General features: G+C 41.2%; 1 protein-coding gene across 5 annotated transcripts in view; it reads right to left on the bottom strand.

Annotated features, from left to right (window-relative positions):
* LOC132908411 (leucine-rich repeat-containing protein 4C-like) overlaps positions 1-25,359 on the bottom strand; it is a 268,003-nt gene that overhangs the window by 121,095 nt on the left and 121,549 nt on the right. The window contains exon 1 of one of the 5 annotated variants that reach the window (XM_060962420.1): positions 6,738-7,105. The exons of the other annotated variants lie outside the window; for them this stretch is intronic. The gene's annotated coding sequence lies outside the window, so the exon portion shown is untranslated. Of the gene's footprint in view, positions 1-6,737; positions 7,106-25,359 lie in introns of those variants that run through there. 5 annotated transcript variants of the gene reach the window in all.

Raw genomic sequence — 25,359 nt, 5'->3', positions numbered from 1 at the left:
CCTTGAAATCGACAATTCAAGGGAACCACCTCCCTCTCCGAGATACAAATAATTAATCTCGAGAAAAATGTAATTTATAAACTGTGTCCGAGCTGAATCACGAAAATTACGACATCGTCTACTGCCAGGCGGAAACAGCTTTAAATATCCGATCAGCAGGGTGCCCGTTAATAAAGAGCCTCGAATGATTTAATATCAGAGCGGTAGGTCGAGACAAAACGCAATAGTGTGCCTAGGATATAATACGCCTGAGCGGGCCCGAAAACAGTCGAGCACGATTCGCACGAACGACGAGCGAAAGAGAAACGGAAATTAATCGGCGGCAACCTTTCTCTCTTTCTCTCTCTCTCTTTCTTTTTCTCTTTTCCTCCGCCACCCCGGCCGCGACAACTCACGGCATTTTGTCCGGGTAGATAGAGATCGTTCGAAGGACGACCACGATGACTAGAAAATGTATCCATATGGTAGGAAAATCGCACGAGAAATCTGCGATTTTGTTCCGAAAGGGGAACGGGAACGTGAAATCGCTTACCATGGAGGTGAGGCGACGTTCGATTTTCCAACCCGAGGAAATGACGCGTCTCTCGAAACTCTCACCCGTCAGGGAGATTACACGGTACGCGCGATATTCGAAACGCAGCTCGGCTTAATTACGAATCAATTAACGCGGAACTTTCCGCCCTTCGACGATAGTCGAATTCGAAACCGTTCGAACGTAGAGAAAAACACGTTCGATCGGACGAACGAGAAAACAAGAGAGTGAAAAATACGAGGAGTGAAATTTTACCATGGTGAGTCGATTTGCCAGAGTGCGGGGCAACTTCCATCGCCATTAATACGTATTTTTATAACGAAGTATTCAGAATCCACATTTTTATATCTGCATGCATTAGATTCGTTGTGAGAGACGGAAATGCGTGTCAAAATTAATAATGTACGTATCTACGGCGCACTCTAATCGAAAAACGAAACGGACGAATGTAACTTAATCAACGATAATCCAAACTGCGAGATTTCGTTCCCGGAAAGTTCGTTCGAAGGATATTCCTGAATAAGAAAGAAAGAATTCGCATGGACGATAAATTAAATTATTCATTGATATTAGCGCACGTATCTGCCCGTAAAAGATCCGTGGAATTCGCGTGGAAATCTCAGCCGTTGGTGTAACGATACTGTGAGTGCTTGTTGAATACATATCATGGCAAGAAGAGAATTACAAAACTGTTAACGCGAATATATCGATTGCCAATCGATACGAGCAGCACATTTCTCAATGTGTTTCCTTATAGTAGTACGATATCACATATCGGAAGATATTATCGCAGCGCATAAAGACAAATTCTCTTTGTGCCGGTAATAAATAATATACAAGTGGCAACTTGTTACGATGATTAATTAATTTCACGAACAATTCAACTTTTCGAGCCCTAAACGCAACAGGAGAATGCATTTCGAACGTTCCACGCAGTAATTATCGTAATTATGTTTTTTTTCATAATTTTATTGTTCTATAATTTTCGTTACATGGCACCATATATCGTTATACGATAGGATACATCGGAAAGTTAAATCAAAGAGTTGGAATCGGTTGGATCCGACAAATAGTAGGAGTATAGTAGAAAATTACGAGCTCGTGGCAGACGCGCATTTATAAACAGGCAACGACACGGCCGAATGTTAAAGTAATCAAGAGACACGCGTCGGACGAGGGAATAGAGAGAAAGGCAATAATGAATCCCGAGTACAGTTCTGTGGACTCGAAAATAGACGTTTTACACGAACGACGGTGCACAAGAGAGAACCGGAAATAATGGACGAGAATCAGTTTTTTATTTTCGCGTTTAAGTCCGCCGAGGGATAAAAATCATCGAAGAATGGTATCGATGGCCGGACTAACGAGACAGGTGTAATACGTGTGCACACACGCGGCTACGTAACTGCCCGATGACCAAGTGCTAAGCTACGGTCGCGGTGCTAGCAAGCATAAATTACATTTGCATCTTGTACCGTATTTTCTATCTGGGGATAACCGCGCCAAGGGATATGCAGATCAGGGTATGAATAATATATTACATTCTGAAATTAAGCGGATCGCCTAATCCCGCGACTTTTGTAATTCAGATAGAGGCTGGGAACGCGGTCGAAACGTTGGGAGACGGAAAGGGACGACAGGTCACGTTTAACTTGTAACAACGATTATTCCACGCCCGGCCCAATTTTACGATTCATGATAAATTTTTCATCCAATCGTTCATCGAATCGTTCCATCTGGTTATTCAATTAGCGATCGGCTCGACGATGGGGGATTTAATTCGAACATTAAACGAACAATTCCCGTGCTATTCGTATTATAATTTCAGTACAATCGCATTTGTCCTTTATTATACCCGGTTCGCTGTCTGATCCGTTTCTGACGATTTTGCGCTACGAATGCACAGAATCGAATCGAGCAGAAACGAGAAGATACTTGGTCGATCCAAGATTCCATCTGGATAGTCTATTTCGGCCGATCGCTCGAGTACTACATAGCTACGTTTCCAACTAATCGGTGGAAAGTAATTTGAAAATTTCTTTAAAAACGGCAATAAAACACCTAAGCATTTTGTTCAAAACATCGCGACTCTTGGTACTTTTTAAATTTAAGAAACGTAACATCACGAATAAAGGTTAATGTCTAACCGTTATTTAACGAACCATAATCTTTTCGACTGTTGCAATAATAAATTCAACGTGAACCCCTACGTTTAAAACATTAGCGCCAATGTAACAATTTAAGGCGTACAAAAGAGCAATCCAACGCAATTATGAGCGTTCAAGAGAACGCTGTGCGACAACGGACGCGAAAATGGAGGCGAATTTAACGCGAATAGTAGACGATAGAGCAGCGAAAATTAATCCCGGAGGAACTCCGTTCTATCGAGCTTCGACATTTTCCACCAAGTGATGAAAGCCATACAATAAGAGATAACGAAGCTTTCCGATGAAAAGTACGAAGAATAGATTAGTCACTTCCGAAATGCATAATCGACGACAAGCAGCGTAGAATTAAAATTGAATCTAAATTAGTCCTAAGTCGATAGCAAACGTGTTGAGCTATTTAAATATTGTATAAAAAATTGCAACGCTTGTTACGATTATACATTACAGTTTATACATTAAAGTTTAACAAATTAGATACTACGAATTACGGTGTAACGTGCTTCGTACTTGAATCAAATTGTATCGAAGCTATGAAATATGTGATAATTATAAGAATACATTAATAAAGAATTTAAATTACGTATTATCAAAAATTCGTAGTTTAATTTAATCTTCTACAAAGCCAGAAAATGCAAGTAATAAAATCGCTAATGTACATAACGTTTTAATCGATGAAGGTTAAATCGTTTTATAATAATCGGCTTCAGTAATAATACCGGAAATTAAATTGCACGTATGTAATATTTTCTCTAAGTGTAGGTTATAAAATACCTGTTACAAACTAAGTAATTAATAGCCATCGAAATCATACCGGTGCTTATTTCATAATATTCGATCTATGTGTAACAAAAGAAACAAAAAAAAGAATTAAAAAAAAAGAAAATAAAAAAACAAAACTTCAATTACACATGCATTTACAATATCGTCTTTAAAGCGGCTTAACACTTAGGGAACGGTATTAAAGATAAAAACATGGAATTCGGATATACTCGACCCGTGCAATGAAACACGCAGTTACTTATCATAAAAAGAAGAAAGAAAAAAAAAAGAAAAAACGATACACTATTCCAGAAAATCAGCTTTCGTAAATTTTTCATCATCGAATACCTTTGAAGACGTACCACGATATAATATAAATGTAAATACACGTGCGGCGCAACTTTAGAACTGCTTTCCATTACTGTATAGCTCACCAAGACTATTATCCGCGAATTGCTCGCGGTCACGAGATAAAAGTTCACAAGGTGAAGGAAAAGATCACGTAGATAGATAAATCATATTACGTCGCAAGATGCATGGAATGGTGAGCAAGTTTCAAGTAGGTGATGCACTTATAAATAATTAATAACTCATAATGCATAATACAGGAGGCAGGAGAAAGATGGAACAGCGGTTGAATAAAGGGAAATGATGCGATCGAGGATATAATACGGCTCGGAAGGATGCAAAAGGTGCAGTTCGCGTACAACAGTAAAAGAAACGAAGATTAATCGACGAGAATCGTTGTTCCTCTCTTTTTTCTTCTCCTGCTCTTCCCTTTTTTTTCTCCCTCGCTCCTACTTAAGCGCGCTTTTTCGCCCAAAGTAGAAACATTCGAGGATCCGACCACGAAATAGCAAACCTTTACCAGGAAAATTTATCGAGATATCGAGGAAATCTGGCGCCGCGGAAACGCTTGGTCGCTTCAGGTAAAAAGCTTGGTTAGAAAAAAGGAAAAAGGAGGGAGCGACTCGACGTTAGATACTCTTGCGCCAGGTGAGTATTCGAGAACAAAAAAATTAATCGAGGGTATGGAAAGTGAAAAATATGGTCGACGGTCGTTATGCGTCTTGAAAAACCAGACCGAGCTCCGACCCATTCGCTTTCATATAAAATATCGTGTCGTTTTCTTCTTTCGTTTTTCGTACGTTTGACCGGTTTGAACTTTCCTTAATATCAGAGGCGAGAGTAGCGGCACGGTACGACTCTTTATCGATATTTAAAATTATTGCAAGAAGAGGTATCGCGCGGTGTCCCTCCGCGTATCGAATGGTCAAAATCAACTTGAACCATCAGATTTTACAACTGGAAATAAAGTTTGAAAGTTCGTAGAGAGATGAACTTCCGTAAAGGCGTTTCGGAATGTTAGCCAGAGACTCGCGTTCACGACGTTAAATCGATCCGATCCGTGCGTGAACCGTTCAGAAACTCATATTTTTCCGAGCGTGTTTGTAAATCGCTTTATTTCCGAAAGTTAAATTCCGAGTTTCTGAGTGAACGTACCGGAGATATCGAACTTGAAACATCGAACAAAGTGAAAGGCAAGGGAACTCTGCACGGCAATGTTCGATAAACGTTCCGCTTGCTTTACCTGACGATGCATTCAAAGTAGCGTCACACTACCTGCATCTTCTCAGGTAGTTGGAAAATTCCTATGGTAAGCTGTATTTACGGTCCGGATAAGCCCTAAAAATGGTTTGAACAGGTGGTACCTGTACCAAACATCGACGATTTACAGTGATTTATAAAACGCCATTTAGAAGCTGGACGATATTAGATTAAAAAACGCGCGCGCTCCCTTATTTTCTTCATCGCAAAGTAGATACATTCCTAGAATTTGTTTTCAAGAAACAGTTTTCGTATCCTATACGCAAAATCATGTAGTATTTTTACATTTGTCGTTTCTCGCTTTATAATAAATTCCACATCATTCGGAATAAATAAGCCAGTTTAAGAGGAAGAAATTTGATCACGACTTGGTCATTTATATCGCTTTCTTTGCAAAAAATTTGGAATTTCGTAATAGCGTAAGGCCATCTGTCGCCAGACAAACCAACTTATAAATAACGATTTTGATTGGTGATTTCTTAAAGAGTGGAGTAGACAATGGTGAAAAGCATCGTTCGAGTCTCAAACCAACAGACCCATCGATCGATTCATCTTTCTTTTTTCTTTCACAATGTAACTTCACAGTGGGTATCGAGTTTTTGTCTCATCTTCGCCTAGGAGTTTAGGAATAGAGAAGAGCGACCTTCGCTTTCGAATAAAATATTCTACTCGTTACGATTACAACTCTGACTCGTTCGAAACGTTTCGAAATGCATGTAATCGTCTCCGAGAGACACGAAAGGCGTGTCTTGCTAAGAAAGTAACAGTTTTTTACGAACAAATATCGAAGGTATGAAATGTTTATTAATAATTTTTAACACGTGTCACAAACATTTTAAATATTCGCGATTTCTTAAACTCTCGTGCCTCTGCTAATTTATCATTCTTCGAATATACACTGGCTACACGCGGTATATTTCCGTATGATTGTAAAACTTTATAAAGCAGAAAGAAACGAGTTCAATGCGTTCTCGATAAAAAGTCAATAAATTCACCGATAAGCGAACGTAATGTTACAAAGTGACATCTGTCTCCGTTTGTGGAGTACACTGATCTAGGCGGCCGAATGACAGGCAAAGAACGACAAGATAAACGACAAGACTGGAATAACTATACTGCGAGATCCTATTCTACTCTCGTTGATTATGTATTCCTATCCGCCTGTGTATTTTTTCGATCTTACGAGCCCTCTTGCGCGTTTATCCGATAAATTTCGAAACAGCCGGCTGTCGGGAAATTCTGCCGCGACGATGATACCCGTCCGTTGTTCCATCGCCATAACTTCTCTATCCTGTTTCGTGCTTTTTAAAAGGACCGATGCACGGGACGACGGAACGTCGCAGGTAAGAGTCTCGACGAGAACTCTTCTCGTCGCGCCACTTTACGGCGAACGAAGTTTGATTCGGTTAGCAATAAAAAGAAATTGAAAAATCAAGCAACCCTTGACATGGAAATTGAATTTCGCGAAATCCACGCTGGCAATTTTTATAGACTGACAAAAATTGGACATTTGGCGAGGTACACGCGCGAGAACGAATCAACATAGTCGAACATTTTCTTAGAGTTCTTAGTTTCGTGTACGTTAAAAACGCGCTAATTCGTTGCGCAAACATGTAAATCGTAAAATATGTATTTGCGTTTTTAGTGAAACAAACAGAATACACACTCACCGCTAATCAGCCGGGAATCGACGAATATCAGCTGTCGCGCGATACACGTATTCCACAATTTCGCTATATTCATTGTCTGCACTCACTTTGAAAATGAACCTAACCTCGTACGAGAATATCGCTCGAAACATCGCTCGCGCTGTAAAACACAGGGTCCGAATACTGCTGTCATCGTCTGGCTGTGTCCTAATTTGTGCTGGAATTAACGACTCCTTAGATAAAAGGTTCGTTCTGTAACGTACACGAGCAAGAAACCACGAGCGAAGGACGCCAATCGCCGACGTAAAATAGAAAATCACGACTAAAGTGCGCTAAAACGAACGGTTTATTAGAGGTAAACAAGCGTAGACTTGTGCAATGGCATTCCGAGTAACGGTCCATGGCAGCGTACGATGCAACGCGATCGTTAGACGGCAGAGCCATCTATCGATGCGAAAGATCGACCATGATCGACGCATCTCGGTCGTGGTCGCGTCGAACGCCGCGCAAACGATCGAACGAATGCCATATATCGATACGCTCGTCGCTATCCTCGATCGTTCGTTAAATTCTACGGTCGAAAATACGTCGAATGCTGACCGTTTGGCGAATCTTTCCGTTCGATCGTATCGAAACAAGCATATCGCAGATATTCGACTTCGCGGATATCCGAGTACTCGAAGCCTGAGCAAAGTACCGTTCCAGATGATCCGCTACTATTCCTCTGGCTCGCGATCCACAGACAAAAGCGTAGCGGAAGTTAATCGACGGGAATCCCTTTTTATCCGCTGCCAGCGTTTTGCTCGGCGAGATAAAATCATTTAAAGAACGACGCTGGATTCACAGTTATCGATGGAATTCCGTTTTCTCCCCGTTTCTCTGGAAAAACGTTCGAGGAATCGAGCGGCTATTCGCAGAGACGGAATGAAACAAAGCGCGAGGCCGTGAAGCGAAAAAGAACGAAAGAGACAGAGATATATATAGATATATAGAATAAGTACATACGTGTATAGAGAGAGCGAAAGCGGATGAGTGTACGAGCAGGTTAGTACATACGTCGACTTTAAAAGAGAAAAGCCAGGAAAATGGAAGACCGGCGAGATCGATGGGTGCCAGAAAAATGTGCACCGAAATTTATATAACGAGGAATTCCATTATGCCAGGCCTCGATACCCTTGGAGCCAACGGTGATGGCGATGGTTGCCTAGTATCGGAATATCGAACGACGTGTTTCATCGACCGAGATAAGATCCGTTTACATTTCGAACCCCCCACCATCGACCAGCCACTTCGTCCGTTCCCATGCATGAATCACGTCACTGTCGTAATTTAACGGAAAACTAATTTTTCGTCTCGCCAGTGTTCACCAACACCCTTCGAGCGGATCCTCGTAGTCGGTGTTCGGTCGACCCAACGATTCCACTAGATAATGGAGGGCGGTTGACGGTCAAAGTAGAACAATGTGTAATACGACCAAAAGCAGATCCCCCCGGCATTAGAGTAACGTTTAGAAGCCGATTTCGGACGAAGAAGAATAGTCGCAACTCGTACTCGTTGCTTTGTACACGATAAACGGAGGACAATGGGGATTCGCCGGAAATGTACAGTCTACGGAATGCTGATGAAAACCCCTACTAAGTGGACGGGGAGCAAAAGAAAGAGCGTAGTGGCGGTATTACGAAGAGCACTGACCGTATAATTACCGGCCTATTTCAATTAAACGTTCCAACGAAGTTTCTGATTTGCGCTCCACTATGACGAACCACGTGTCTAAGTTACATCCATTTCATATATTTATGTACGTGTATGACGCGTATCGCTCAACTAACGGCACATCGTGCAAGAAACCGATTCTACTTAAAATATGAGAAATATCTATCGCGCAGTTTATTTCGTTCGAAGTGTCGAATTTACGACGTGAAATTGAAAGAAAGAAAGGAAATTATTTACAAAAGCGAAAAACAGAATCCTTGACAATGTTTTTACCGAAGAAAAATACTCAAACCATTGTTATACCGGCGAAAGATAATTTGTTAGCAAAATTTATCGTGGTTTTATTATTTACTGCAATATTTATCGTTCGTCTATAGAACGTTGGCCGAAAATGCCCATATTCGATAAATGTACGATAAATGTACAACGAATCTTTGATTTATTTGATTACCGTAGCTTCGATCGAAAACAGCGTTATTCTACGTCTCTGTTCTAATTTTCTCACGTAGAATCATTAGCCTTCGATGATATTCCACGCGCTTATAGGATTACCATCGCCGTTAAAACTTGTTTATGCAAAAATCCGCAACATTTCGATATTTCGATATTTAGACTCTGAGTCTAAATTACGAAAGAAAAACAAAAGCCGACATTGCGAGACTAGTGGTGGAAACAGACGTTTACAGCGAAGTGGAGACGAACGCATTAATCTGGAATTAAATCGCATTAGACCGGACAGCTGAGAAGCAATCGTGGAAAGAAAGGAGTAATTTGGATAAACGAAAGTCATTGTAAAGGACCCGAGGTGTTATTATTTTAATGGAAGCATTAGAATTCCATCGAAAGAGAAATAGTGTCGATACGCGTATTTGAAAACGACAAACTAAAGGTTCCGCGATAAGAGATAAAACGAACACACAGAAATTCGCTAAATTAATGTTATATGGAATATTCGGCGACTCTTCGGAAGTGAGTTCAATTTGACAGATGCACCGTGAGTTTTGGGAGCAGCGGCGTCAAATTGAATTTTAACTCGAATCGTCCGCCTGTCGTGAGCAGTTTTCCCTCTCTCGTCGTTGAAACCAGTTTTCCAGTTCGAAAACGAGCGAGCCTAAATCACTTTTAATTAGAAACGATCATCGAGTCGCATCAAGTTGCACTTTTGTCCGCCTTTCAAGCGCTTATTCCACTTGAGGTGCAGTTCGCGTCGATTTTCGAGGTGCGTGTCGCGTGCTTTCGGAACGCTAGCAAATAAAAACGACAGCGCCGGATAAAATTTGCAGAATCAAATATCGAAGGTTTGGCGAAAAAACAATGCGGTGGACCGATTTAGATTTCGTTTCCTTTCTGGCTTTTTTCTCTCCTTGTTCCCTCTTTGTCTTTCTTCATCGTCGATAACTCTACGATTATCAACATTGGCGAAATAACTTGAATTACGAATTATCTAGTTCCTCGGCTGCGATCGCTGCTATTTTGTCACCGGATTAATCCTGCGTCTATAATTAACAAGTTTACAAATACAATGCTTAAGCCATATTTAACTGAAACTGAATTTTCGATGGGTACACCCGTTAATATTCAACGTGTTTCAATTCATATTACGATAATACCCTGTCGTATATAATTTTCGTTTGCGCATACGATTGCGCCACCGGCTAATTTATTCGGCTGCGGCAGATTCAACCAATTTCAATCAAAAGAGGAATACTTAATCCAGTATTAACTCTATGAGCTGTTACAATATCGCTGGTGCGTATTTTCTATAGATCCTTTCTGCAAGTATCCGGGTCATATCGATTATCGGAATTAAACGTAATGCTAGTAATGGCTATCGGCTTACATAGTACGTGAGCTCGTATTTGGGAGGAAATTCACGCTGTCAAAGATAGTCTGACGAATTAAGATGATTAACAAGACGTCGTTTTTATGAGCTAGTTTATCCCCGTTGATCGTGTTTATTTCGAAATTTGGACATCAATTTATAATAAAATAGAGGAGATTCTTTAAGTATTTATATATAAGTCGTATATAAATTAAAAACAATAAGACAAAGAAGGTTTCAGGGAAATTTGAAAACCGCAAAATCCCTGTAGGACCGACGTTGGCAAACTTCGTCTCGTCGAATCAACGAACTTCTCGATAACATTTTTCTTCGCGTGATCCACGATCGCAACGTACGCGTTGATCCAACGATCGATGAATATTCTTGCGTTCGCGCTAGTTTTTCTCGCGGACATTTCAATGTTCGGTTCGTCGAGTATTCCACGACGCCAATAATGTTTATAAACGTCGACCAATGTAATAGAAATTTCTCATCCACAAGCAGTAGCAGTCTCGCGGAACGGTTCGAAGCGCGCGGTTTCTATCGAACGAAAACTGCACGACGACACGCTTTCAGGATGCGCGCATTAATATTAAATATATGCGCGTAAATTGATACGTATATACTTGGTCGGCAAACGTGTGCGTTCATTTGGACGATTTAAATAATTCGTATAATATCGAGCGACGGAAAGCGTGGCACCGGCAAAAGGAAAAAGAAACGGACGCATATCGTTGCGATCCTCGAGAAATATTCATAACGTTTAACGCGTATCTCGTATTTCCGTTCAATCGACGAGTTAATAATGACACCTCGTTGGAGCAGAACAAATTAAAATGTTTCGATCTCGCGTTTGAACGTCGGTTTTCAGGCGTAAAATCTCGCTGGTTAAATCCGACGACCATAGTTCGTACGACGGAGGGAATTGGACCGATCGAAACAGAGAGCGTAAAGGGAGAACGGTCGAATCGAGCGTTAAGCAACCACCGTCCATAAGCAGCGGGCCAAGGGCGCCAGATCGTATTTTAACGCGAATCGATATTTAGCCCGGCGTGTCGCGAGTCGACGATCTTTCCTTCATTTCGATGGCCACAGATTTGGTGTTTTTGGTAGCGCGTCGCGCACGAGCTACGATGTGATCGTTGCACGCAGACGAGCATCGCTGCTTCGTGTATCTCTTTTTTTTCCCTCTATTTTTGGTATCGAGTGCCCTAGATGAAGATTCTTTGAACGCGCTTATTTCGTCGTACATTTTCATATCTGTGTCCACGAGCGTCGAGTCAAACTCGTTCGGTTCAGAGAAGAAGAAAAAAGGAAAGATGGAAAAAAGAGCGAATGAAAGGGGGGAGAAGAAAAACGCTACAATCGGCATTTTACTAAATTTAATTGAAGCATGGATATTGTTCCGTATCGCGTTTGAAGTTGAATCGAACGCGATTTAATTTCGGCGCGACCGGTTCATCGAATTCTATGATTGAATTTCCTAGTTGGATGGAGCTACTTGCGAATTTAGATGTAAAAAGGTGCACGTTGGCGTCCTTTCTTTCTCTATTTTCGTGTCGGCGTTCGTCTTCCTTATATTTAGAAAAGAATTACGAACGAGGATGTTGAATTTTTTATTGCATTCACGTTTAAATGCATACATCGATGCCTGAGAGCTTAACGCGAGCATAATTTGTTTTATATGCTTTTAAAAGCATGGCGGAGTAACTAATTGTGTTAGATCAAGTAATAAAAGATGTAAAAGTTACTACGTAAAGTGAATGAAATGACGTTGTATCGTTATTTAATTAAAAATTTCAATAGATTACGAGGTAAACAAATTAATTAGGTTTTCCCTCTATGCTCAAGTAGTTAATTTCATCGCAATTTACCGTAAACTAGGTTTACATAGGATCTCTGTCACATTTATCTTAGGCAACATCGTTCGGCGCAGTTGTCTATGGTACAATTAATAGGGAGCGTAACGGAGAAAGTTAGAAACTTGCTGGAGCACGTTACGTCGAATAATAAATCTATTATTTATTCCAATAGTCGTAATTCCAAAATTGCTCGAGTTTTAACCTTACGAAAATATCTAAATATAAATCATAGTTTCTAGATTAACATTTCCAATGGAAAAGTAGTGCTTTTTACGAGAAAGTCGATCCTTAACGAAGCTAAGTACAAAAAGGAAGTAGAAGTTCGCAAGCACTCCTTGACCCTCCTAAACTTTCCAAACGAAAAAAAAAAAAAGAAAAAAAGAAAACAAAAAAAGAAGAAAAAGGAAAAAGAAGAATTTTACGAGATACCTACGAAAATGCGGCAAATTAAAAATTAAAAGATCTGTGCAAAATAGCAAACGATATTTGAAAAATGTTGCACAAAGAATTTAACGCTTCGTTATAGGGGACTGTTCCTCGAAGAACCGGTGATATTTCGAAAGTGAGTTCTACTCGTGGACGGAAGTGCTTCCGTTGCAAGCCGAGGAACTTTATATTTCTAAAAAAGTAGATAAAAAAAATACGCCTGCCAGCTAATTAGTAGCTGCACAAACGTGACTTTGTCAACCCCGTTTCCGGAATGATTTTTTAATTTCGTTCGTTTACTAGTTCTGCCGACGAGCGTTCCTCTCTAAATCTTCTGAAAGGGCACGCGCGATTACATGCCGCATTACCTGCACAGAATTTTCGTAGCAGCATTTTTGACATAGAGATTATGACTAACGATAATTTGTTAGTTTACTCCAAAAGTATGGGATGAATTGGTAGTCGTTGCACGAAACTTCTATACAAGGTTACACGCATACTAAAAAAGCGCAAAGTAAATTAAACGAAATTAAAAAGAGATTTCTTAAAATTAGAGTTACGTAGTAACATCATAAAACTAAACTAGTTATACTTTTTCCACTAATGATTTTGCTTGGAGGATGGTATTAGTCGAGGTTTACAGCGACAAAATTAATGTTAACTCGACGATCGGCGAAAAATGCTTCGCCAGATCGTGGTGTCCCTTCCAACGAAACCATCGCCCTAACCACTTGACACGCGGGCATGGGGCAACGTCGGGATTGCATGTGGATGCGTCGAGGGCAGACACATAGAGACGGTGGAGGAGATGACCGGAGGTGAAAGGATCGAGTGCCATGTCCACGGTATGGTACGTGGTATACGCTCACGTAGGCCACGAACTGTGGGCGACACGACATGTCTGAGGGATGCAACGAACGGCACAGCATGGAAAATGTAAGGCGATAATAACGCGCTTTAGCGCTCGATCAATCGGATTAGCCGATATATACGCTATAGCCGACTATTATTACGGGCGCGCTCGTACCTCGAAACGCTGTCACGCTTCGTTTTATAGAAAGGTATTTTCCATGATAGTGGGTGTGCACACGTGCGACACGGGAACTCGCATACCGTCTCTCGCGCCACTCTGCGCGCAGACTATTTCGACCCTGTCGGTTTTATTGTCCGCTATGGAAAAGCGTATCCGGGACCGAACGATTACATCGATCAGGTAAAATAGATCAGAAGAAAAACTGGTCCGATCACACGGTGGTTGTGCCTCGAAATTTCTCGTGTTTCGGCGCGCCTGGATTTTGGCACCAACGGAAGCGAGTTATTCTCAAGAAACGATCGATCTTTCGCCCTTTGGCATGGGCAGGCACGCGTGCGATTAACGTCGAATACAACGACCGGAAAGTGTGAAATTGTGTCAATAACGTTAATTAGGATTTTACATGGCTTAAACTTGCCTCCTTCTGTCGTTATAAATTATAACAAAATATTTTGCAAGCCGCTTTTATATCGACGAAATTACTTAACGTCTGTCCTCTAACATTTTCATTCTGTATGCGTGCTTTACGTCCTTTGTAGAATAGAGCAAATGTTGCATAATAAAATGTACAAGTACGAGAAACACGTTTCAATATTACGATCGAGACGCGAACAAAGGATAAATATAACGAGTGAAAGAGGACGATCGTAGAATATGTATGTCTTGCGAAGCAACGAAATTAAAAATAATAATAATAAGAAACTTGACAATTTCAATAAGAAAATATCTTTGAATCGCAGATATTTGATTAAAGAGGAGCAACACGCGGCTGCTACAGTCGAAAACGGTAAAAATAGTAAGAATTTTTCGTCTTCAACGGTAAAGATCATATAACGTCACAGGAAATGCTTACTACGAAGAAAGAAGAAAAGCGCGCGTTAAATATCAACGATCTGAAATACCCAACGCGTTTAACGTTGAAAGGCGAATGAAATGCGCCAAGGAACGGTTGTATATAGATCTTTATGGTGTTAACACGGTTTCAATTTTCCGGACGATCCCTGTGGGAACGAGCAAATTTTGTTTTCATACGCGTTCGTACTTGCACTTCCCCTGTGATATAAAGAAGAAACATAACGACGCGTGCTCTGAATATTATAGCAACAAAGGGGATGTAGGCGTAACGTCGGAAATGTCAACGAAAACAAGAAGAAAAAAGAAAATAAAAGCGGAAAAGAAAAAAAGGAGAAACAGTGGTCCCATGAGTGGATCAATCGTAAGCAATCGTTGCAACAGGACTTCCCTCTAATTTATAGCATGATTCGCCTGAATTTCCCTCTCGTTGTATCCACATGCGCAAGGAGAATTGAATTCGTTCGTTCCGCGAGTAGCCATGGATTTATCTTTTTTTTTGGGGGGGGGGGAGTAGAGGGGACGGTAACAAAGCAATCGGAAGAGTCGAGAATTTTAACGATCGGTGGTCGATTATCGTGGAAACCGCTTGGGCGTTTCGGAAATCGCAAACTGCTTCGACGTTTCTGAAATGTTTTTTCCACGAGACTCGCTAACGAATCTTTGTTTATCGGAACAACGTGCATTCGTATTTTGTCGAGTCTCGGCATTGAAAAAATTGACCGTGTGAAATATATAGTTGTCTACATACAACCGAACAATCGGTTTTAGAAATACCGATATCCCCATTTCGGTTTCGACAAGGAAAGCGGATTATCGGCATTTACAACGTTCGAAACAGATGAATTTTCGCAATACTTATGTGTATATCCGTTGATCGTTTGATCTGTATCGCCACAAATGGGCCGGTGAAAGTAAGACAAATAGCACCGCCTATCTTACCGTTATCTCGCTCCCCCTGACGATTTTCTGAGAATATCCGTTTGCAGAAATTCGATGAATTCAGCCTCTCTATGCTGTAATCCCTGTCGTTTCCACGTGGTCTCATTCACCACGCGCAAACTGTTCTTCGTTTACGAGCAGATTGGCGGCGAAGCGGGGATTGGTGGCGGTTTAACAATTCCGGTCATATTTCGAGAGTAACGAGCCGTTATCCATCATGCGATCGCGAGTCAATAAATTAATCGCGTGCCGTGTGCGCCCTCGCACACACACACAAACCGACACAGTGGAAGCCTGTTATCCGCGAGATTCACCGCGAATTCACCGGCTGATTTTCTGTAATTGCCACGAGCGGCAAAATATAGTTTCTCTTGAGCTGCTTTCCGCGTACATCTAGCCCTCGATCCCTTTCCTCCCCTGTCCGGCTAAAATCCAGTTACCTGGCGGCGTCGATCGAAGTGTACCTATCGACGATTGTGTGTCCCTAGCCTTACCTAGCCTTTAATGCGACTAATGAAATTTCAGCGACGTAATTGCCGCGGTAATTAGATAATTGTGTACCAGACTTTACGACCGCTCGACGGTGAATTCGTAACGAAATAATCGTCCTATAAAAGTCGGCCTCTGTAAATGCATTTACCAGCCGGCGCCGGGAGAGAAGAGGGCTTTCGCCGTGTCGATCGGTTCTTACATTGTTCCCCAGAAGTGGTAGCCCGTTTGAAACCGAGAACCAGCAAATCATACACAATTCATCGCGCCGCGCCGATCCGTCGCTTGGACGCGATTGATTGAATTCGCCTGGTTGCTTCGCCGAACACGGGACCCTGTCAATTTCCGACTCGTTGTTTTTATTAAGCTGCCCCTAGTGGCTGTTTTAAGCCACTAGCGGCGTTCGTTGGCGTTGCTTCTTTCGATGCCCGCCTCTTGGCCCGTTCCAATTCACGGCTAATCGGTCACCGTCGGATCGATTAACTTCTGGGACTACCGAATTTCTTCGTCTTCGATAATACAATCTGTTTCCTTTTGAGAAAATAACGAAATCGAAACTTTCGAATTTCGAAGACTCTCCCGTGATAGAATCGAAATTTTACACTTGATATAACCATTTTAACGCATGCTCTTGTCCCGATGAAACGTGATTTTTAGTGGTTAACCGAACCACTGCAATATTTTTACGTTTTCGCCAGAAATATACTTTTGCATATTTTACTTCGCGATTGGATAATTTCGGAATTGCTCCATTAACGTCGACCTCTTTGTTTTATAAGGTTGAGAATCTCGTTCGAAGTTCGCCAAGTGCAAAGTTCACAACTATTTTTCGCGAATCTCAAGAATGTGTGCAGATAAAATTCATATTGGACGCTTCGTAATTCCATCGACGAAAACTATATCACGACCGCAGAAATGTAACAATTTTCACGCAAACGATAAAAAAGAAAAGCAATAATACGCAAAAGCGTATGAAAATTCTGCGATAAACGGTACCTGTTACTATTTCGAAGATATCGTAATTCGTATCCTAGCGAAAATAAGCTGCCCGCGAAAGGATAAATAAGCGAAAGAAGAAGTAATCAGGGAACCTTCCTCTTTGAAAGAATTACTTTCGCACCAACCTAATAAGCTGCGAATAAGTAAAAATGGAATTCTAATTATGCGAACGAGGGAGTTGGAGAAAAACGAAATTATTCCCAACTAATTACATCGCACTTCTTCCAATCCCAATTCTCCTCGGCGTGCATTTCTCTGTCGTCGGCTTCCCTTCTTCTTCGCCGATCCGTTTCTAACGAAAGGTTCTTTTCATTAACTCAAGCCGGACGAACGAACCGTGTTCGTACGAACGAAAAGCCGCAAGATTCCGCGATATGCTTCGAATCGTGTGGAGTTTGCGCGACAACAAGGAAATTTATCGAAAAGGAATAGCGCGCATTCTTCCTTTTTCTTACATCTGTCTTGTCAAGCCTCGACTCGAGCTTCGTCGACTGAATCTCGATCAAAGGGGAGGAAAATTTAAACAGATTCGATGGATCGACGAAAAACGTCGTTTCTCGTCTGAAAAACGGATATTCGATTACTCGTATGATTTGTTCCATCGTTCGTTCGACTCGTACGTCACGTCGAAAGAGAAGAAACAACTAATTTCTGCTGGTAAACGTATTTTTGATAGTCGAAGCGTATATATTTCTTGCAAATGGAAAAAAATGAATTTCGTTTTGTTACGATACGGGAAAAATATTAAACTTCGGCTCCTGTATAATGGCGTGGCGCTCCGATCAAAAGAAGGAAGGTCGACGTTTTATTGTTTTAGATAAAAAACATTTCAAGTATGGCTTCTTCGAAGCATTTTTATAAGAAGATTCTACTGGTTGGCATCCTTCCACGATGTTCGACGTTATATTCTATGTATGGAATACTATGATGTAATTCTTCTCTGTATTCTTCTCTTTTACCGTGGAGTATTTTCCATGTTACCAAAAAATAATGGAAATTACGATCCTACTACAGAGTAATTTCGATGTCGTACAGATATCTTTGCTAAACCATTGCGAAAGATAACATTTTTCAATAGATGTTTGATATATTTGAAAATTCAACCACACAAACGAATCGAGATTGCGATAAAATAAACTTTTATTTCAAACAATCGAAATATGCGATTTAGTTCTGTAACGTAACATCGAATTATTGCCCATGTATATAAGCGCATATTTTTATTCGATTTTTTCTCTCTATCACGATTATTCCAATTTATTTGCGATATAACAAACAATTAGGGATCGCAAGCCACAAAGTTACGTTATCAGCGATCAAATCGCAGAGAAGCCTTATCGGGATTAACTGGATAGGTTTGGCGGTGGACGAAGCTTCGATCAAAACTCTTCGATCGGACGATGCCCGTTATTCCTTGCTTCAGCCATTAATCACCTCGTCGAGCACGCTCATAGGAACGGCATAAATACGAAGAGGTAATTAACGTGTCTAGACACCGTCTCGCAATATCGTGTCAACGAATTTTCGGAGATCATTCAGCGCGCGAAAGAGTGGGGGCACAATGGGCGTGCTGCGCGGATAGCGCAAACTCGCGATCCAAACCGTTGCAAGATCAATACCTTAGCGAGAACCGGTTGAACATTTTCGCGCTAACGAATATGTTTCTCTCGCGGTTGCACCGGACGATCTTTCTTGATGACCTTTCATCTGGATCTTGGCGGTGAAAAATTACCAAGCCGCCTCGGTCCTAAGTACTTTGTTCCACGCTGTTCTCTATCCAGTTATACGTGATGTATGTATGTCGCGAAATACGCGACCGTTAGAAAAATAACAGTATCGTTATTGTTACGTTATTGACGCGAACGAGAGTGCCACGGCAGACGAATAAGGTTTAACGAAGTCGTTTTAGAAACAAATAACGCAGTTTGGAGGATTCGATGTTCGGTCGGATGCATTTTATCGCGAAAACCTCGCTTCAAGTGTCTTTCTTTCTCGGGTCGACTTCTGGAAGCTAGGTAATTTTGCTCCGAGAATTTCATCCTTATCTTAATTAGAACGAAGGATAAGAATTTCGATCTGATGTGTATTCTCTATCTAGATCGCTTTAAATAGATTACGAAGCAGCAAAATGTTTTCTAATAAAAAGCCAACTACCGAGGGAGCCATGTACGATATTACGCACCGATTACAATGGAAATTTCGCAAATGGATAGAAATTCAGCGAATGTTTATTTCTGCTTGTTCGCGTAGAAATTCGATGATTTTAGTATATGCAATAATAAGCATCGCGGCCACGAAACGTTTCCAACACAATTTTACCAGTTTTCTCGTATCTTTAATTCGTATAATAGCTTACAAACGATGATTTAAATGTTTTACAAACAACTGAATATTTACGGAAACAATTACATATTTTTTAATCCTAGATTTGATCCGTCACCTTCTTAAAATTATCCTCCTGCTTTATAGATGTTCTAAACGTACTTTCTCTTCCTATGTGACGAAATTAAATCTTCCGCCCTTTCTACGCGCAATGATAACGTATTAATAGGTTCTTTCATTGTACAAAAGAAATACGATAGCTTCTCGATCGGTCCTCGAGCAGGTACGGATACTTGAATTATCGAGGTATATTTTGCAAAGCTTGCAATATTTCTCAAAAATTAGGGAAAAGTCCCGTTGTAATCGTTACGAGTCACGGGCCATCGCGTGAAATATTACGCAAACATTCTATGCATACAGAATATTAGTGCAAAATAGACAGAACGTAATCGATGCAACGATAAATCATGGTAATTTACGATGTATCGTAACGCATTTCTATCAGGTAAAATGACCAAATAGATGGCTATTTCTGCATTCTACGTATACATATCTATCATTTTACATATATCTATGTACATTCGTCCCTTTTTTTTTTTTTCTTTATATGCGAACAAATAGCTTCAGTCAGAGAAGACAGAGCAACGTCAGATTCAATTAGGATCTTCGGGAAGACTTGGGTTAAAAAAGAGGGAAACGCCAATGGTTATTACCACGTTGATGGTTTAATTTCGCGGAAAATCCTTCGATTTATTTCATCATGATTTAGGAAGCATAGGAAAAACAAGAATGGTACAGGTGCGTTATCCGGTCCGTAAACGATCTTGTTTACTTTTTCCACGCGTTACACGCAATTACACGCAAGGATATATCTTGGTCGAGGAAAGCAAGTGGTAGAAAAACCACCCTTGATCTATTTCCTTGCCTCCGATTCACTCTCCACCCACGCACTTTCCCCGCCCACAACCGCGTTTCTATCTATTCCACTGTTATATTTCTTCCTTTCCTCAAGACGTTCTGCAGTGTGGTCATCACGGCTCGCCGTCCTCGTAGAAAGATGTAAAGAAATTCAATTTCGTTTTTTTCCCATTATCTCCGTTCTTTTCTTTTTTTTTTTTTTTTTTTTTTTATTTTCCTAAAGGAAGGCAGACAAATGAAACGGACGGTATCAGTAATTACGCCATCGATCAGCGCGGGTGAACGTTCTTGAGCCACGAACTTGCCATTTTTCATTATTTTTGAAAATTACGAAACGCTGAAATATCGTTCGTATCGAGCGGGCAATATATTTTTGCACGAGAAAGAAAATATTTTTTCGACGGTACGATTCGATTCATTTTCTCTTGAGCTCGCGTTTCCTTTTTTTCCTCGAATTAAAAGCCGAATCAAAGAATCGAATTGGTAGGAAAATCTTCTTTAAGACAGATACCGTAACGAGAGAGCAAAGCAGAAGCGTTTTCGATAAGTCGGTTAAGCGATGCCCGTTCCAAATAAATACATCAACGACGAGAGCCATCGTTTGCGAAAAAAAAATGGAACAAGAAGCGAGTAAAAAAGCTATGCAAATGACGTTATTGTAAAATATAGCGAAAGCAATTAACCGAGCTTAAAATATTACGACAGACTAACTCGACACGCGAGTGTTCGTATCGTCGAACGGTTTGTTCGTGAATTAACAAACGTTGTTCTCGTAATCGTCACACGTTTCGGTTCTTTGCGATAGCTAGCAATTTACGTGTCAAACGTGACGTTTGACTTACGGTACTGTGATTTCTCGCATCGTTCACGGTCTTGTTCACCTAGTTTAGAAAACAAAGCGAGACATCACAGCCACATCCGACATGTATTTTCAACCGTTCTTCGCTTCATCGCGCATTAGCATGCGTCTTTCTGGTCCCTACTCTTCAACTCTTGTCTTTCCTTCGCTCTTTCTGCACTGTTTCAAGTCCACTTCACTCCCTCCTCTTCTCCCATACTCAACTCTTTTCAACCTCCTTTCCTTTCATTCGTCCCTTCCAAATGATTCCTCCGTGTTTATTCCATACTTTTCCGCAATTTCTCCTCCTATTATTCCAATCCACGTTCGTTCCTCTCGACCTTTTTCGTTTTTTCTATTTATTTATCGCGATCTATTACCATTTCACCGTCTCCATTCTAAATTCTGCCCCTTGTTTCTACCCTGTTCTTCGTGCAGCTTTGCTACCCCGCCCTCCTCTTTGCCCCTCTCATTATTCTTTACACCGTATCAAGCTCCGCCAACTCCCCTCGATCTCTCATATCCATTCGTTCAACTCTTCCTCCGTGACAAATCTCTCGTACTTCTCCTCGCTTTTATTCGCCGTTTTCCAGGTTCCGCGCGTCCTTCTCCTCCGCACCGCCGTTTCCCTCGGTATGTTCCTCGCGCATCCGCGCTTCCGCTTTCCTCTCGAAGCACCCCACGATGCAGAGTACAGGCGAAAAAAGCGCGTTTCGCGTTGTCACTGCAGCTTTCAGCGTCCACGGAAGCAAGGACAGGAGGGGCTTCGGGAAACGAGCGTAGCTGCGAGGTTCGTGGGGGTGGTTTTAGGGAGCGTCTCTTTCATCCTTTGCCCAGCCATTCGTATCTATCGAGGTATAAACAGAAACGTACGACCAGCCCCCTATTTTGCGAATGTAGCACCAGCAGCAGCGAGTCGTCGAGTGTCGAGCATTAATGTCGAATGCATCGCGCTCTCAGAGAGAGAGAGAGAGAGAGAGAGAGAGATTGAGAGAGAGAGGGGGGGAGAGAGAGTAAGATCGGCAGCGAGCAGAGCTAGTGTGAAACATTGATGGAGGGAGACACAGATGGGCAGACGAGAGAGCACATGACAGAATGCCAGGAGAGGGCAGATGCAGCGGTAATGCACCGCGTCGGTGCACGTGATTGCATTTATGCGCAGTTGATAACCGAGGGACGTGTAGGGAGATGCGAGATGCGAAGGGCGGACGAAACCGTGCGACCGTTTCCCTTCGTCCGCCACTCGAACGTGTACTGTATCGGTGGAAGAGAGAGTTTTCCCAGGTTGGTGATAAATCGTTTAATTATTGGTCGTTTTCTCGAGAAAACCGCGGACGAACGAGGATGCACGGCTGGCGGACGCGTGTCTCCGTTGATCACCGCAATCCACTTGTCTGGACGGGACGACGATCGTTTGTCTTCCAATTTCGTTGGACGACCAACGCTCCACGATGTTCCGTGGAGCGATCGTGTCGATAAAATCGAAGCGTATCAATGAGGAGAATTTTACGAAAGGACAGGGACAAACGACTGTTCGCTATGACGCAACTGACGCGTGATTTTCAGATAAACGGATTATGTGCGCGAATCGATCGGCCATTGAAAGCTTCGTGTAAAGGCTAGTTCGGATACGTCCAGTAATTTAGTCGAGTGGCGAGTAGCCGCTTAATACGAAACGGGTTTAGTGCGTAGAAAGTGTTCGAATTAATACGGTCGAGCTCTGGAAATCACGAGAGATGGACAGACGACGTAATCGTGTGGCCTAACTAAATAGCGCCATCGGAAGCGTTGCTCAGATTTTATTAGACGGAACGAACCGTGTATGGGTTAGAAAATGGACAAGTGGAAGAGATTCGTCGAAAGCTTCGAGTGGTCTACTCGAAGAATTGGAATTAGAAGATGCTACGGGATGATACTTGGACACGCTGAGAACGTCGAAAAACTCTTTTCATTTATTATCAACCAAGAGACAGAACACGCGTTCGAAGTACGATTTCAGCAAAGACGAAACTGAAAATTAAAGGATTAACAAGCCTCCTCGACCAGAAAGATCTAGCAAAATGGATCCACTCGACTAAATCGTTTTACTAAAATGCTCGATTAAATTTCATCGTCCGCGCACACGATAAGTTACTAAATTACTCGCTACTCCGCTAAATTAGCGGACGCGTCTAAACGAGCCTCGATAGCGAAGTCACATTAGGACGCGTGTGATTCGATTAATAATGCGCGCTTGTGTAAATTTAGGTGAAAGTTTCGGATTAGGCGGGCAGGCTGGCATGGTTAATTGAAAACAGATATAATCGAATCGCACGAAATAATACGTTAAATGGAACGTGCGCGTTCGATGAGCCGGGTAAACGATCGATTTTTACGCACAGCTAATTCGCTTGGTTATTTGACGAGGTTAAAAGGCTCGCGATCGAATCAACTACCAGATCCCAGCTCAACCAGCTACCTGTTCAACCTTTGCACGGATGTTTATTTTCAGCGAAGACACGTTAATGGAGCTGCTTCGAGGCATGCCTCTCAGCTTTGCGGCGTTCATAAAATTACAGGCCGCTCTTATACAAAGAAACGAAGGACATTTCCATTTGTCTTGGAAGAAAACGACGACCTATAAAGAGCTTTGGTGAGCGACTGAAATCCCAAGAGCCGCTCGACTGCATTACTTTCTTTGCTGCCTTCCAACGAGTCGTCGAGAAAAACCTTTCGACGTGCCCGTTTTACTTTTTGTCATCGCTATGATAATACGCGGTCCTCTTCACGGATATTAGAATCGAACGCGCGCATTAAGGATACATCTACGGCTGGATTCGAAATAACGCTCGCGTATAGTTTTATAACTCGACAATGGATATTTTCGCATTTATCGATTTAAACATTTTCGCACGTGATATTCGCCAACGTATAAAATATCCGAAGTAGAGTAACCCTGCCATAAATATTTATAAAACGTGAAATATATGGATTTAAAAAATTAAAAGCAAAATGGTTTTTGTTCGAAAATGTACTAAAAAGAAGAAGATGATTTTCTCCGTCAGATGTCATTAACGATCGAATGTAACGATAATATGCAGCGAAAACTATATCTTACGTCGAACGCACGCGATAATTATATACAGACAACCTGTGTAATTTGTTGCTGTTTTATTGGACGAACTTTTTGGATGAAAAAATTCCTAAAGAATTTCTTCGACGATTACAAGGGAAGAAAAAAAATGGAGAACTCGAAGAATTTTCGCTCAAATCACGAATCCGAGATTTATCCCGTCAAATAGAGAGTCTTTGAAAGCGTAAAAATTCGGAGAACTTTGGAATTAAACCAACGAACCTGCCAGGTTCTTATTTTTAGTCAGACTAGTTGGACGATCGAGCGATACACTATTATGTGCTTAACGTATACGGATTTCCCCGTAAACTGCCATCACCTTCGATTATTTAACGATACCGGATTAAGAAAACTACTTTCTCCTTTTTACTACATTTTAAAATGAAAACCATTTTCTTTGTCATTTCTTTAATTTATATATTTTATTGTTTACTTTTTACTTCTTAAATGTCATCCGATAATATACATTGGACGCTATTGTGGGATAAAAAGAGTTTTTCAATTTCACCTCGGTTAACCAGACGATTATCTCCGATAAAAGAGTTGTCAATTTTTTGAAATTATGTCGCATTGTCATGGAAAATAAGCATGCGTTCCAAATTTCAGCTTTCTAGCTGGTCGGGAAGTGGGTGAAATTTCGATTACAAAATTATACATGGACAAACAAACAAGCAAGCGAAAGAGTAAGCTAAAAAAACGTTATCATATTTTCGAAACTATATTTCATCGTCGTTGGAAATGAGCGTGCGTTTGAAATTTTAGTCTTCTAGCTGTTCCTGAAGCGAATGAAATTTCGATTACAAAATTACACCCAGACATAGACAGACGGATAGACGGAAGAATAGAAAAGCTGGATAAAAATCTTCGAAATTTATATGTCTCGTACAACTTTTTGTACGTATTTTAGAATATTATATTCCTTTGCAAAAGAATCGTTGCCTGTTTCATAAAAATGTCGTTTGTCAACATCGGTTCTCGATATTGTGCAAAATACTTTTATACGAATATCAGTTGAAAAATTCAGGAATTCGCGATTAATAATTATCATCGGGACCGCACGTGCAACCTATAGATTAGTAATTTCCATGGAATTTAAACACAAGGCGTGGTCGATATACGCGGTATATGCCAATGCGCAAAACGCTTCGGACACACTTTTCTGCTAAAATAAAGAGACAGGATATCGGAAAATATAAATGTTTTTTATCACACGCGTGGATAGGCGGAAATGTTCGATCGTGTGTATTGCCGGGAACGCGAAATTTCTTCAGAACTCTAGGAAATGGAAACTCGAAACGTACATACCTACATGAAA

The sequence above is a fragment of the Bombus pascuorum genome, chromosome 6, assembly GCF_905332965.1.
Source record: "Bombus pascuorum chromosome 6, iyBomPasc1.1, whole genome shotgun sequence".
NCBI classification, from domain to species: domain Eukaryota; kingdom Metazoa; phylum Arthropoda; class Insecta; order Hymenoptera; family Apidae; genus Bombus; species Bombus pascuorum.
This window is presented reverse-complemented; position numbering and strand designations above follow the sequence as displayed.